The 13,353-nt window shown below is 34.6% G+C and overlaps 1 protein-coding gene across 2 annotated transcripts in view; it reads right to left on the bottom strand.

The window, feature by feature from the left end:
• LOC145937178 (neural cell adhesion molecule 1) overlaps positions 1 to 12,770 on the bottom strand; it is a 257,834-nt gene extending 245,064 nt beyond the window's left edge. For both annotated transcript variants that reach the window (XM_083040092.1, XM_083040093.1), the window contains exons 1-4: positions 12,684 to 12,770; positions 12,241 to 12,422; positions 11,442 to 11,751; positions 10,949 to 10,990 (exon numbers count right to left, since the gene is read on the bottom strand). The gene's annotated coding sequence lies outside the window, so the exon portion shown is untranslated. The remainder of the gene's footprint in view (positions 1 to 10,948; positions 10,991 to 11,441; positions 11,752 to 12,240; positions 12,423 to 12,683) is intronic.
• Positions 12,771 to 13,353: the final 583 nt, after the last annotated feature.

Genomic DNA, 13,353 nt, shown 5'->3' with positions numbered 1-13,353 from the left:
AATATATAAAGCCAAATATTATACGACCTTTATAATTTTATCATAAATGTTATTGAGATTCTCAGTGTCTTTATGTAGGTTAATTGTATTGCTAACTAAAACATGTTAGAAAGAGAGAAATCGCAGAGATGTTTTTTATCAAAAAAGTTAGCAATACAATTAACCTACATAAAGACACTGAGAATCTCAATAACATTTATGATAAAATTATAAAGGTCGTATAATATTTGGCTTTATATATTTAGTTTTTGACGAATCATCATAACGATAGGATCGTTTTCTCTTTTTCTCTCTTTCAAATGTTTTTGACAAAATTGAATTTATGTTATGTTTATTTAAATATGTTGTAACTATATTATGGAAAAGTTGACGTTATCGTTAATTTGGCTGCACCTCTACTAATGAAGTATGTAAAAAATCTCTAACTTTTGACATATCAAACCGTCTCACACTTATGATTTAAAACTGTATTGTTTCAGTATTACACTTGATAAGGACCACATCCATATGGTCGAAACGTTGTGTGTTTTTTAAATAAATATAATTTTGGCTAGTTGGGTCGACTTTACTTCGTTCCTATTTTAATAATTAATTAATTCTCTTAATAATTAATTCTCACCTTTAGGGTTAAATATATATATATATATTCATTATGATTTCTCGTCGCACTAATTTTGTCACGTTTCTTTAAATTTTCAGTATAGTGCCAATCTGTGACCGCGATCAATATTGTATTACAGGACAAAATCGTAGTCAAGTTTCTTTTTTTAATTTTTCATTTAGTATTGCTAACACCTTTTCGTGATCATTGAGCTTTTTTCGTTTCATCAATCTGTCACGATAATTGTCGCTCGTCCTACAATGTATATTTTTATTCCCGCTCTCGAGACTAGATATATGAAAAAAATGACACAGTTTCGGTGATGTTTCGCGTTTTTGAATTCGATAAATACAATTTTTATTTATAGGAACACTTAGATTGCTTGATTGCGATTTACATCTTTTAATAATCGAAAAAAACCAAACACGATTTATTAAATAATTGCAATCTATTAACTAAAGAATTCAATCACCAACTGTATTAATAAGGTATAAAGGTAAGAAATATCATGTGAAATTCGATTAATAAATTAACCAAATTATTTAATTAAATTAAAGACTGTTGCCCTGGGATATTATTGATTTATGATATATATAATTGCAATAGCTGAATTGCATTTTATTTTAATATCGTTACTAAATCATTTTTCATCCAACTAATTAAATCATTAAATAATAATACATTTATCTAACAATTCTTCTAAATAATAGCCATTTATTATTCTTAAAAAATGTAAGAGCTAATTATGAATCATTATACTAACATTTCGTTTCAAAACGGCATAAGCTACCAAGCATTACATAATGCATGAAAATATGAAAAATAAATTCGCAAGTATATACATCTGTTTGTGCAAAGTACCGACGCTTCGAAGATGGCGATATGAGTGAATACGGCCGGAAGGACTAAGGAAAGCCATCCATCATTTAGGTGTGTGTATAATTTGGAAGGGTTAGAACTACTCGTAAAATGGGTGATGCGCGGTTACTCGGGGCTGCAAGCGCGGGGACTTTATCAGCGTAGCATCCATTACTTAGCCGCAAGAGATTACTCTTCAAGAATGTGTTATCGTAGATACACCGGCTTGCTGCTTCATCGGGAATTTGTGACGTCCCCTTTTTTCATCGCCCTTACGAAAAATGATCTTGAGTCGAGCATGTTTTTCGTTAGAACGGTTTCTATCCAAAAGGGACGCATCCGTTGCGCAGTTATTTCAATGTAGTTTTTAATTAAATTTTGTTTTGATAATTTTATATTTTATATTAAAAATTTGTAATTACTTTTAGATTGAGATTTTTCAAAGTAAACACATAATATATCATAGATTTCTAATTAATTTAATTATCGTTTACTACTAGTATTTTTATAAGCTCGTTATAGAGAAATTTAAATCTCCAGTAAGGAGAAGTCCTTTTTATTATCATATTAGAATTGTAATTCTATTAACGTTTGATCTGAAAATTTTGTCTCTTATAAAGCACACAAGAAGATAAAAAATTTAAATAATATCCGTATTATTACATTAAATTTATAAAAAACTATGTAGCGACAAATTAGCTACGAGAAGAAACATAACATTGAGTAACATGTATTCTATAATTTGAGAGCGTTTTATGCTTTAAAGAATGAAAGTCGTTCAAACAGATTTCGAGTTAAGTAACGATCGACAATAAATCCTCCTTATTCATTCTCGTGGAAGAATTCAAATTTAACCCTCCCGTGCAATAACGCAGTTACATGTTATATATTAATACCTTTACGTTGCGCATTTCGAGTAAGATTGACGCGGCCGGGACAAATGCAAATCGATGTTTTATAATTAATCCGCCTTTATGAAGGCAATCCATCATTCGACGTCGGTATTATGACGATGAATGGTTAAACGGATAAGTTTTCATTTGCGAATAATGCGTGCGCGTCCGGTGATTAATAATTCCATGGAAGAAAAGTATCGACAATGCAGTTTGATGTATCTGCAATTACGATGGGCATTAATTCGATATTATGGCAGCAGCTGTAACGCTAATACTTGAACATACGCCGTACGCGATAAGCGGATTTTGATCGTATATTTTTCTTAAACGCAAAGTGTATAGTAACATTAAAGCCAATATTAATATTTACATAACGAACTCGCAATCGTGTAATCACTATACATATACGTAGAAACACGATCAAGGTAAGCGCATAGATATCCGTTCAAGTGGACGTAGTATATACGAGATTGTGCGCTGTAATATCGAATCTACTACAGCGCGATAGAGACAATTTAGTTCCACCTGATATTAAACCGCCGCGCGATTACGACAGCGAGAGATTATTGTCATTGTATTCATATCTAAGCTGCGCGCAATACATTGCGCTTTGTCAAAGTAATCCGTACCTCATCGTTTCCCGAATCCCGATCGAACAGCAACAAACACGTATCCGACCGAAATTCAAATGGAATCCGTTTCCGCGTCGATTTAGTCCACCTCGGATCCATTCATCAGCCGTCTGTACTCAAAGATTTCTGTTAATGAATTTGTTAATGAGTGGATTTTCCGTTAATGAATGGATATTCCGCGAACGTACATAAATAGCAAATCATTCGGAAATTGATAATAAAGCAATGCTATCATCGTGATAAATGATTATTTCCAATAACACGTAGAACATTCACCTTAACGATCTTTATCTAACATTCGAAGGGGATGAAATCTCTCTCTCGAACTCGCGGAAAAAGAAACAGCGGAATTTGAGTTGTCATTGAATCAAATCGTTTAAAACAATCTAAATAGTTGTTGAATGCAGTCTGTACTAAACATTTATAACTCAATTCGCGAATAAGAATTTTCTATCTCGCGCAACTTGTCTCGATAGTCGTCCAACTGCTTGCATCCCGGCGGTTTGTCTCATACGCGGTATAAGCATCGTGGCTAGAAAAGTTTCCAGCCAGGATAAACCAGGGTTTCGCGATAGAGCGAGGAAAGAGAAGTGTTAAAGACATATGTCGCGACGTCGTTGTCACGACCCTCCAAATCGTAAAAAGTTCCAGCGAACGGTGCGGAGGCGTCGACTCGACGGGAACATCTTTCAGGGAGCCACACACGACACCGGTAAGCGATACAATATTTATGCTAGAGACGTAAACTCGTGTCATGTTAACTCTGGAAAACTTCAATTTTCATCCGACATACATATGTACATTTCTTTGAAGACGACCGCTATTCTTTGCCTCTCTCTCCCACTCTCTCTTCTATTTATCTATCTGTCTGTCTATCTATCTATATCTATCTATCTATTTTTCTCTGACAGAAATTCTTCTAATTGTTTCTTGGATTCCTCTCTCCAATCAATCATTCTTGATGGTTTCTCGAACCATCCCTTCCACAACGGACTCTTAACCAGTTCCATCGTACTCAACCACGACGACAGGTAGATAGGTCAAACCGCATTCGCGGCGAGAGCGCGTGCTTGCGAAACGCGATTCGCTCGTTCGTGCACATCGAGCCGCACGCCAAAGGAGGAGTAAATCAGCAAGGGAGGCTGGAAAGGGGATGAGAGAGAGAGAGAGACGAGATGAAACGCTGCGGTACGAATGCGAGTGGAGGTATTAAATCCGAAATTGAGTGCCCCTGCCGGCTTTTATACACGCGAGAGTATATTACCCGTCCGTCTTCGTTGATCCACCCGCCCGCGATCTCACTCCCGACGTAATAGCCTTTTTCGGTCGAGTATGTAAGCACCGAGTCGATTGTATCGGCTCTTTTTCAAGAAGCGAAAATTTTCGCGAGTTTGGCCACTCGCGAGAGATCGGAATCTATCGATCATCTATCTCGCACGAGAGCGCAGTATTAAGCAGAATCCACGCGCTTGGAATATCTCCGCTCCGATTCCCGACAGATTGATCCGTCGCGATATAGGATTCACATGCGTCCTTTCGTATTCGTCATTAAAAGGAATTTACGAAGATCGATATGATGCCCCGTCGCCTTCATGTCGGCTAATCGGTTTAGCGATAAATTACGCGATGATCCTTTATTGTCCGATATCGTACGAAAAGGTATACTTAATATTACGAACGATTTAATGGAATTTTGTCAAAATATTAATTTACGCGGATTGTCAATACATTCGTAATAAAAAAAGTTAGGCAGTAAAAAGACGATGAATAAACGAATTATGTATATACCTTCTTCAAAAGTATAATTTTGAATATATTATATTAATTTTCTCAATTATTATACATTTTTGGGCTATCAATAAAACGCAGATTTGACTACAATATATGTAAGTAATAATATTTCGAACAGAATTTTTAAAAAAGCAATTTTATAATTTTAGATTGACACGCCGTTTTATATATACGATCATCGTCCGACATTGCGATATCAATCGATCGTAAGATTTAAGTTTGCTCCGAAAAGCATTCCCTCTCGTACCGAAGAACATCGTAATACGTCAAAGTCTAGAGTTCGGGACTGGCTCATTGCTTTCCAAAAGTTCGACGCGCCGTAGGTGCATCACCGCGATAACGTTGCACACTTTCGCGTTGCCTCAAGTTCAGTTTTATGACCGCGCGCCATATTTCGTTTCGGTAAATTTATATGAAAGTCTCCGCTGGTTACCGTGAGATATCTTTTATGAACGTCGCGAAAGTTGGGATAAAATCAACGTAATTAAATTTGAATTTGGAGAAGAGATAAATTTTTCATTCAAGAACATCTTTCATCTGCATCTTTCATCTATACGTCTTAATATTATTTCGACACAAATGTGCGACAAAAATTTCATAGATTAATATGTGGAATGTATATATTTGAAAAAAAAAAAACAAAATAATGAAATCAGAAAATATTATTATTTAGACGAGAGTCACTTCGCGTTTAACGTATAAAAGATAAATCCTATTGATATGATTTATACAATCAATATTCACCAATATTCACTCGCTATTTTTAAAACTCTCGGCATACATCAGTGATTGATATGTACACTATCACGCGGATACTTTTCGAAAGCCCGAAGCAATCGGGAAGAAAGATGCTATGTGTAGCAGCGAAAAATTGTGCAACCACGAGATCATAAATGTGCCGGCTTGTCGCTCGACCGGTTGTATAAAATCGGATTAATGTGTTATCATAGAAGATAGCAGTCTGTAAGTCAGTTCCCAGGTGCGTTTCCGCATTTTTTAAACGAGTAGTCGTGCAGCCCCATGTTTTTCCAGCAAGAAAAAAACAGAGCGGTAGAATCGACGTGATTTGTCGAGATCGAATCAATTTTCCTCCTACAAACTATCGGCGGATCTTTAAATCAATGTTTCAAAACCGTGGAGAGTACCCTTTCAACTTTGTATTCTTTGATCACATTCCAAATTGATTTTTCCTTAATAAAGAAAAATGCACGTGTAGAAAATAACAGTCTCTCCTTTCTCGTGTATTATATAGAAATTTGTGGAGTGGCTGGGATGATAAAAATTTCATTGTCATTTTGATTAGAGTACCGAAACGTAAAGTCATTGCACTTCTAGCAATCTCGAAATTTTCTCGTCGTCTCTTATATGCTCCGAACGGTATGATTAAATAACTTGTGTAACTATTTTTCAGAGAGCGGACGAATAGAATGGAAACCCGCGGGAAGCAGCGTACAAACGATGAATACCAAAGTTTCCAGCGCCGAAAACAGGAGGTAATTGCATTCTTATATGAGGCATCAAACACACAATAATGCAACGAGGACGCGAGACAAAAGACGATTATAACATGCCATCTGAGATGATCATAGTTTATCGTTGCGTTCCATAATAAGCGTTTAACTCTTCTGTCAATGCATAATTTTTTTATCTTCCTATCAATGTATAGGTACCCGGTTATGAATTGCATACTTTCGATAGTGACAATTTCTTTATAGCAATTGCTGGGTATTGAACATTCTTTCCCATATTTTAGAAGATTTTTGAATACAAAGGCCCTCTGTATTTTATTTCGAGCGGAGAAAAATTTCGACACATTTTTAACATTTAAAATTGCTTTAGGTATCCGTTCATTGACAGAAGAATTAATTTCTATCGAGATGACGATGCCGATGGGATATCGGGACTGAAGATGCGATTATCGAGGAACGCGTATAAATTTAAAGACAATATGGTAATGAAATTCGATCTTCCGGGTTAAACGGTCGCATTTGGAATAGATCGAATATCGCGGTGAGAAGTTCAATTCCGTCGGATTTTTCTGATATTAAAGTGCAACGTTCGATGTGATTGCGAATGTATATATAGATGGTCGGAAAATCACGTCGCAGTAGGATCGATCGGAACACACGAACCGACGCGAATCGATGGCTAAGCTCCTACTTCTACTCTCAGCCGTGCGGCTGAATTATTCGTTCATGAAAAACGGCAACGTTACGACGCTCTATCCACTTCGTTCTTTCACTTTCTTCACTCGTCGAGGGTGCTTTCTACCGCGCGAACTCTTTATCTGATTGCGATATCGAAAGGGAGGCGCAATCATTCGCCGAATAAAGGGCGACGAAATTGTAAAATTGCGTATATCTACGATGCCGGCTCTTAATCTTAACATTTTATAGAAGATATTATATGGAAAAATTTTTTCAAAAACATTTGCAAAATATAAGAATATGTTTCATTCAGAGGTGAATATCTATATTTTTGTATAAAAAAATGTTTAACATATATAAAGTTTTTTTATATATAAAGTTTGAATTTACACATCTGCTCTTTCGCTAAAAATTAATTGTTTGCAGATATTCACAAATTAATGATACTGTACTATAATACATAAAATATCAGAGCGAAATATAAATAATGCAAATTCACGAATAATGTAAATCTTGAATTTAATTTTGAAATAAATGTGTTTTTGTTACATGTATGGGGATGCGCTAACAATTTGTAGAAAAGGCCATTAATGCATCTACCTTCAAACTTTGCAATATCCATCGCGAGTATTCTCAACATCCTCGAAATCGTACCCTAGGGTTTTAATAATTCTTCTTTAGAGAAAGAAAAAAAAAGAGAGAAAGGGACCGCGTTATTCGACACGAGGCGATTCGTGGATATAAGAACGCGGTATGAATATCGAAAAAATAAAGTTTCGAGATGGAAAAAGTTGACGGATTATTTAACCGATACGAACCGGCCTTTAAGTAGACGTATCCTAAACGTAACTCCGCTCGTCGCCTCCTTTCTCTTTATGCGAGCATTAATTCAATTTGTCCTCTTTCCCAAGGTAATTTCCGCCCGACATTATTATCTTGCCTCGTATTCGGCAGACAATCATCCTATTCATTCCATTGACGGCCCGAGTCCCGACTCTTCCGATTTATTCTCCTCCCCCTTCCGAAACGCCGCGGTCCCCCGTCCTTTTGTTTTATTATCGAGTTACGTTTGGGCTGGGGGGATATTAACATTTTTTCGTGATTATTTAAATCTAAGACAATCGTGCCCGTGACTGTCCCTGCCGGCTCCAGCTCGGGGTTCAATGCCGAACAACGTTGACGTCGGAGAGAGAGGGAGAAGGAGAAACTGAACAACGCCCGCCGTTTTCCCTTCCTTTCTCTCCCTTCCTCAGCTTTGTCATTTCTTTCGAGTTCTTTTTAGAACCATTCGAAAAATAATGCCCGCTACGATTCTTCTACCGTCCTCAGACCATCCCCCGACTCACCTCCGATGACAAAGCGTCTCCGGCGCAAGCTTATACTTATCGTGCGAATTGCCATACTTTCTCCTTCTCCCTCGGGCTCGGAGTCGTTCTCATGGAAAAATTGCAGGCGCGAACATATATATCGCGTACACATGACGCTTTATATGAGAATATCGAGCCAATGCATTCGGCAGATAAGATTATACAGTGAATAAGTGAACAGCCCTCTCTCATAATGTATCTCGCTAATAGATATTATATTATGGAAATATTATTACAACTTTATTGCCAATGTGATAAAGGGATGATGCATGGTAAAAGAAAGAAAAAATACATCTAAGCGGACACGTTAGCTGTAAAGAGCTGTCATCGTGTTAACAGCTCTTTAACAACTTACGTTAAACAGCTGTCTTCGCGCTCGACGCTCATATTATGAGTCGGATATTAAATTCGATACTCGCATGTCGCGTTTTCAAAAGCGAGATAATTAGTTATTATTCTCGCCGCAGAACTGACGATGTGCTTTCTCTCTCTCTCTTTCTCTCTTTCTCAACTTTCCTTGCCACCAACGCGTATTTCCATGAATTTTCATATACGCTACAGAGAGAGAAAGAGCAGAGAACTCCGCCTATTTTCTTTTCCGACAATGCGGTAATTAGGATCCACGGCTATACTTTCATGTGTATATATGGACACAGAAGAAAACAGAGCAAAACAGTAAATGCTAACGCGGATGATGCCGACGGTGGTGAAATGAGAATGAGCGAACGAAGGCGAGGAGGGAGGAAGAGGGGTGCGTTGCAAGTGAAAACTATGCTCGTATATCATCGTAGTCGAGTTCATGGGTCAACAGTGACTTAGTAGCTATTCGCCTCGTGAAACAACACAACTAGGAGGTTTGCAATAACGTTCAAGACTCCTGATCCTGGCCACTCTTTTACATCTTCGTTTCGCAATTTTTTCATATTCCTTCAAGTGAAAGCACGCCTATTCCAAGTCACGCCGAGCTCGAGAAAGAGAGGTTGGTTTCAAATAAGTCGCGGGATCGACGTACAATTATCGCGTGTTAGATAATAAATTAATCTCATTATATTTATATAAATACACACGTGAAAAAGAGAAAGGCGTTTGCTTTCAGTTTTATTAATTTTTTTTACACGACAAAACGCGTCAAGAGCGTTCCTACTCATTTTTCCCTAATTCACGCAAGTGCACACTCTGCAAAAAACGCGAGAAGAAAAACCGAGTCGAGTCGAGTTCATAAGTTAACGCGTGTAAGCATATGTGCCCTGCTTATAACTATATATCAAACAACTTTATAATAATTATGTTAATCTAAACGTTACACGCAAAATTTATTTATTTATTTATTTATAAGCACCGGCTTGTACCTTTGTCGTGATTCTATTTTGCATACAACGAGAACGCGTACGAATAAATCGGGCTTCTATTCGAAGCTTTAACGGTAAATGCCTAGGCAAAATTAACCCTATAATTGCTGCGCGACTATTATGCAAACGATGCCAACATTCAGTATTTTCACCGTGTTATTTGTTACGCGGTACATTATACATAGGACAAACTGCATAATTAAGAGCATAATTATAATCCACTCACATCGAGCATCGACATTGGGCCCATAGATACATTTGCAATTGGTTAATATAATTTTCAGTTAGTTAATAGTTCAATGTAGAATGATTGAGAGAAATACAATCTCTATTTCGATATTTCTCTCTCTCCATCCCTCTCAAAATATTAATAAGTTTTAGTTAAAACAATTAACATTTATATGTATATTGCATTATAATACCTTAATATTATGTTTCACAATATACATGTTCGAATTATTATCATTAATTAATTAATATTCCTTTTATTAAGCGCGGTATTCAATTTTATATTTGAATACGTCATTCTTTGGAATGTTTAGAAAATTTTCGAATAAAATAATATATTGTACTTATAATTTATAAACAAGAGATTTAACAGAATAAAATTGAAATACTTTTTCTAACAATAAATATCTACTAAAGATGAATCTTCTCACACACGATATTTGTCAAAATATTTGTCGAAAAGAACAATATTTATAATCTCTGATAATCACTCTACTTTCGATAATTCTGACATTCAGGATCTAATTGCATTTGTAATTTATGTTTGTAATTAATTACAGAATTTCTCACGAGCCCAAGCAATAATATACAAGAACATGGAAAACTATGTACCGATTCCTGAAGTGGCATCACAAAAAATTCAGCTATAAATATTTATATTTATAACGCAATCTGCAATGTATTTGCATAATTATTGCGCATGAAATAATTATAGCACAATAATATGTGCTAATATATATATATAAAACAACTATTTTGGGATACATAACATATAATAGATCATAATTAGAAAAATATATGTAGTGTACTATTCCCTTACATTTCATATCTCTTAGATCTCTTATTATGTTATATTAATATCTGCTTGTCTTTTTATGTCAATAGATGCACATCAGAATCGAGTACAAAGAAAAACAAGATGAGTATAATATAAAAATGATAAAAAACAAGCTAAGTACAAAAAAGTATTCAAACTCTTGTATGCAACAAATAGAAATTTAAAAAAAAATGAAAAATTAAGACATGTTACTTGTATGTGCTTAGTGTTTTTTACCATAAAATAAAAATTTGTCACTCACCGATCGCAGCAGCGGAGTTGATGACATTGAAGCTACGTTGATCTGTAACATATAAAAAGATCCAAATTATAGCAACGCCCAAATTACTAAATTTTTGAAAAATATTATTGTATGCAGATATTCGATGCGTACAATTATAAATAGATATTTAATGAAATAATTATATAATAATTTTCAAAAAACTATTCTGCTTAACTTTTTAAAATATATAAAAAATTTTTAAATATATAAACAACTTTTTTCCTAATTTTTATTTAAGTTATTCAAAACATGAATCAAATAAAAATATAAAATAATATCAAATAAAAAAATAAACGCAAGATCAAATAAAGAAATAGTGCGCGATTAAAATGATATATAACATAATATACACATATATATATATATATTATTTTATATATATATATATATATATGTAATTATTATACATAATTATTATATATAAAATTATATATATATATATATATATATATATATATAATAAATTACTTACTCTAGAGTTGCTCAGCTATTGCCCGATGCCTCCTAGGCCTGCTCCTCCTCTCAGGTTGTCAAGGTCTGTCAATTCGCACGTTGAAAAAAGCATTTTCACTCGCAAAAAGTTTATTATACGGCACTCCCGCACTTAAACGCGCGACACTTTGTACGACACTCCCGCGTTTAAACGCGCAACATTTTGAACGAGACTCCCGAATTTGGACGATCTGTACTACGATGATCCACCGGTCCTTATCAATCGACCGAAACATAACCGATATAGTAACGCGACACCCGATATAATAAGGCGAAGACGCGACAACCACCTGAAAACAGACATACTTCATTATGCAAACACGACGTAAATTTCAACGCGCTCGTTACATATGAATAATATATATTAAATTGTAAAATTATATATTGTAATATATTGTAAACTTCGAAATAATATATTGTAAAATTATATAATAATATGTGCCAAATGTCTTTTTTGCATCAAAATTTTATCAACTATTCAATCAATTGTCACTGCAATGCGAAATATTCAAATTTGAGAAATATATATATATATATATATGAATGCACATGTGAATAAGATATATTCGAATATAAGGAATGCATATATGTACTTATCGTGTTAAAGAAATACTTAGGTTATAAATTTGTCGCGATAAAACGGTAATTTATCATTCTCATTCTCTATCGCTTCTACTTTGAATAAATAAATTGCACGAAATATTTGTTTCAACGAATAACTGCCGCCTTGTGATACGTCTATGAATCTTTAATCATAAAGTGAATTAATTGTTAATTACCTGATAATCACTAATTGTTCGTAGAGATTAATTGCGTTTCGAGAAATGCACACAAAGCATTCCACTACCCGCCAGCTCGAGTGTCGTCGTGTAAATGCCTACAGTGGTACGAAGTACGCGCGAATACATACACGCGTCGTAAACAAACTTCAAGGCGATGCGCCAGCTGATGTATCGTCGCTCTGAAATGTTATATCGAATACCCTATTTAACGCTTTATAATTCTATGCCGAATATGCTGCTTCTCGCGCATTTAATTAATTATTATTAATATATGGATCGATGCACATTACAATTCTAACCTAAATCACTCGATCCGGCGAGTCATATGTATGCTTCGTATGATTCGTATGTTATTCTACACTCTATCTATTCAGAAATGATAATTATAATGACAATTAAAGATAAAACTATATTTAATTAGTTAATTAATTGTTACTAACTTGATAATTGTTTGTAAAGTGTCGCGTTTCTCAAGGAATGAAACACGGAGCACGCTTCACCTACCTACCGACTCGAGTGTCGCCGCACGACTGCGAATGCTTACGTCACGCGTACGCGTTCGTCAAGGCTATATGCCGGCCGATATATTGTCGCGCTAAAATATTATATCGAATATTTAACGCTTTATAATTCTATGCTGAATATCTTGCTTAGCGCATATTGAATTGAATAATAATATATAAACAGTGTTGTGCTTAGATGATTTTAAAATTAGCTAGATAAAGATGAGATAAAAATATGTAAATTCATCTTAGATAAGATGCAGATGATTTTGTTTCAAATATATCTAGATAAAAGATAAAATTATATGACGATTCATCTAGATAACTTCCAGATAATATTATTTTTAAAATCGCTTATGTAAACGGTTAAAAAATGTAAATAAATAAAAATGTAATGTAAAATAAAAAAAATGGAAATTATAAAAGAGATATAAAAATATATTCATAGTTTTTTATTTATAAGCTTTTATCGTTTACTGCTCAAGTTCTACTACTTAAAATATTTTCATGTGCTATGAAACTCTAAATTAAATTATCTGAATATTATTTTAGATCATTTAGTAAAGATAACACTTTTTTTTATCTAAGATGCAGATATAGATAATAC

Source organism: Prenolepis imparis, unplaced genomic scaffold (assembly GCF_030444845.1).
Source record: "Prenolepis imparis isolate NDT839.2.m4 unplaced genomic scaffold, iyPreImpa1.0 SCAF_6, whole genome shotgun sequence".
NCBI classification, from domain to species: Eukaryota; Metazoa; Arthropoda; class Insecta; order Hymenoptera; family Formicidae; genus Prenolepis; species Prenolepis imparis.
The sequence above is the reverse complement of the archived record's forward strand: the minus strand, read 5'-3'. Positions and strand labels throughout refer to the sequence as shown.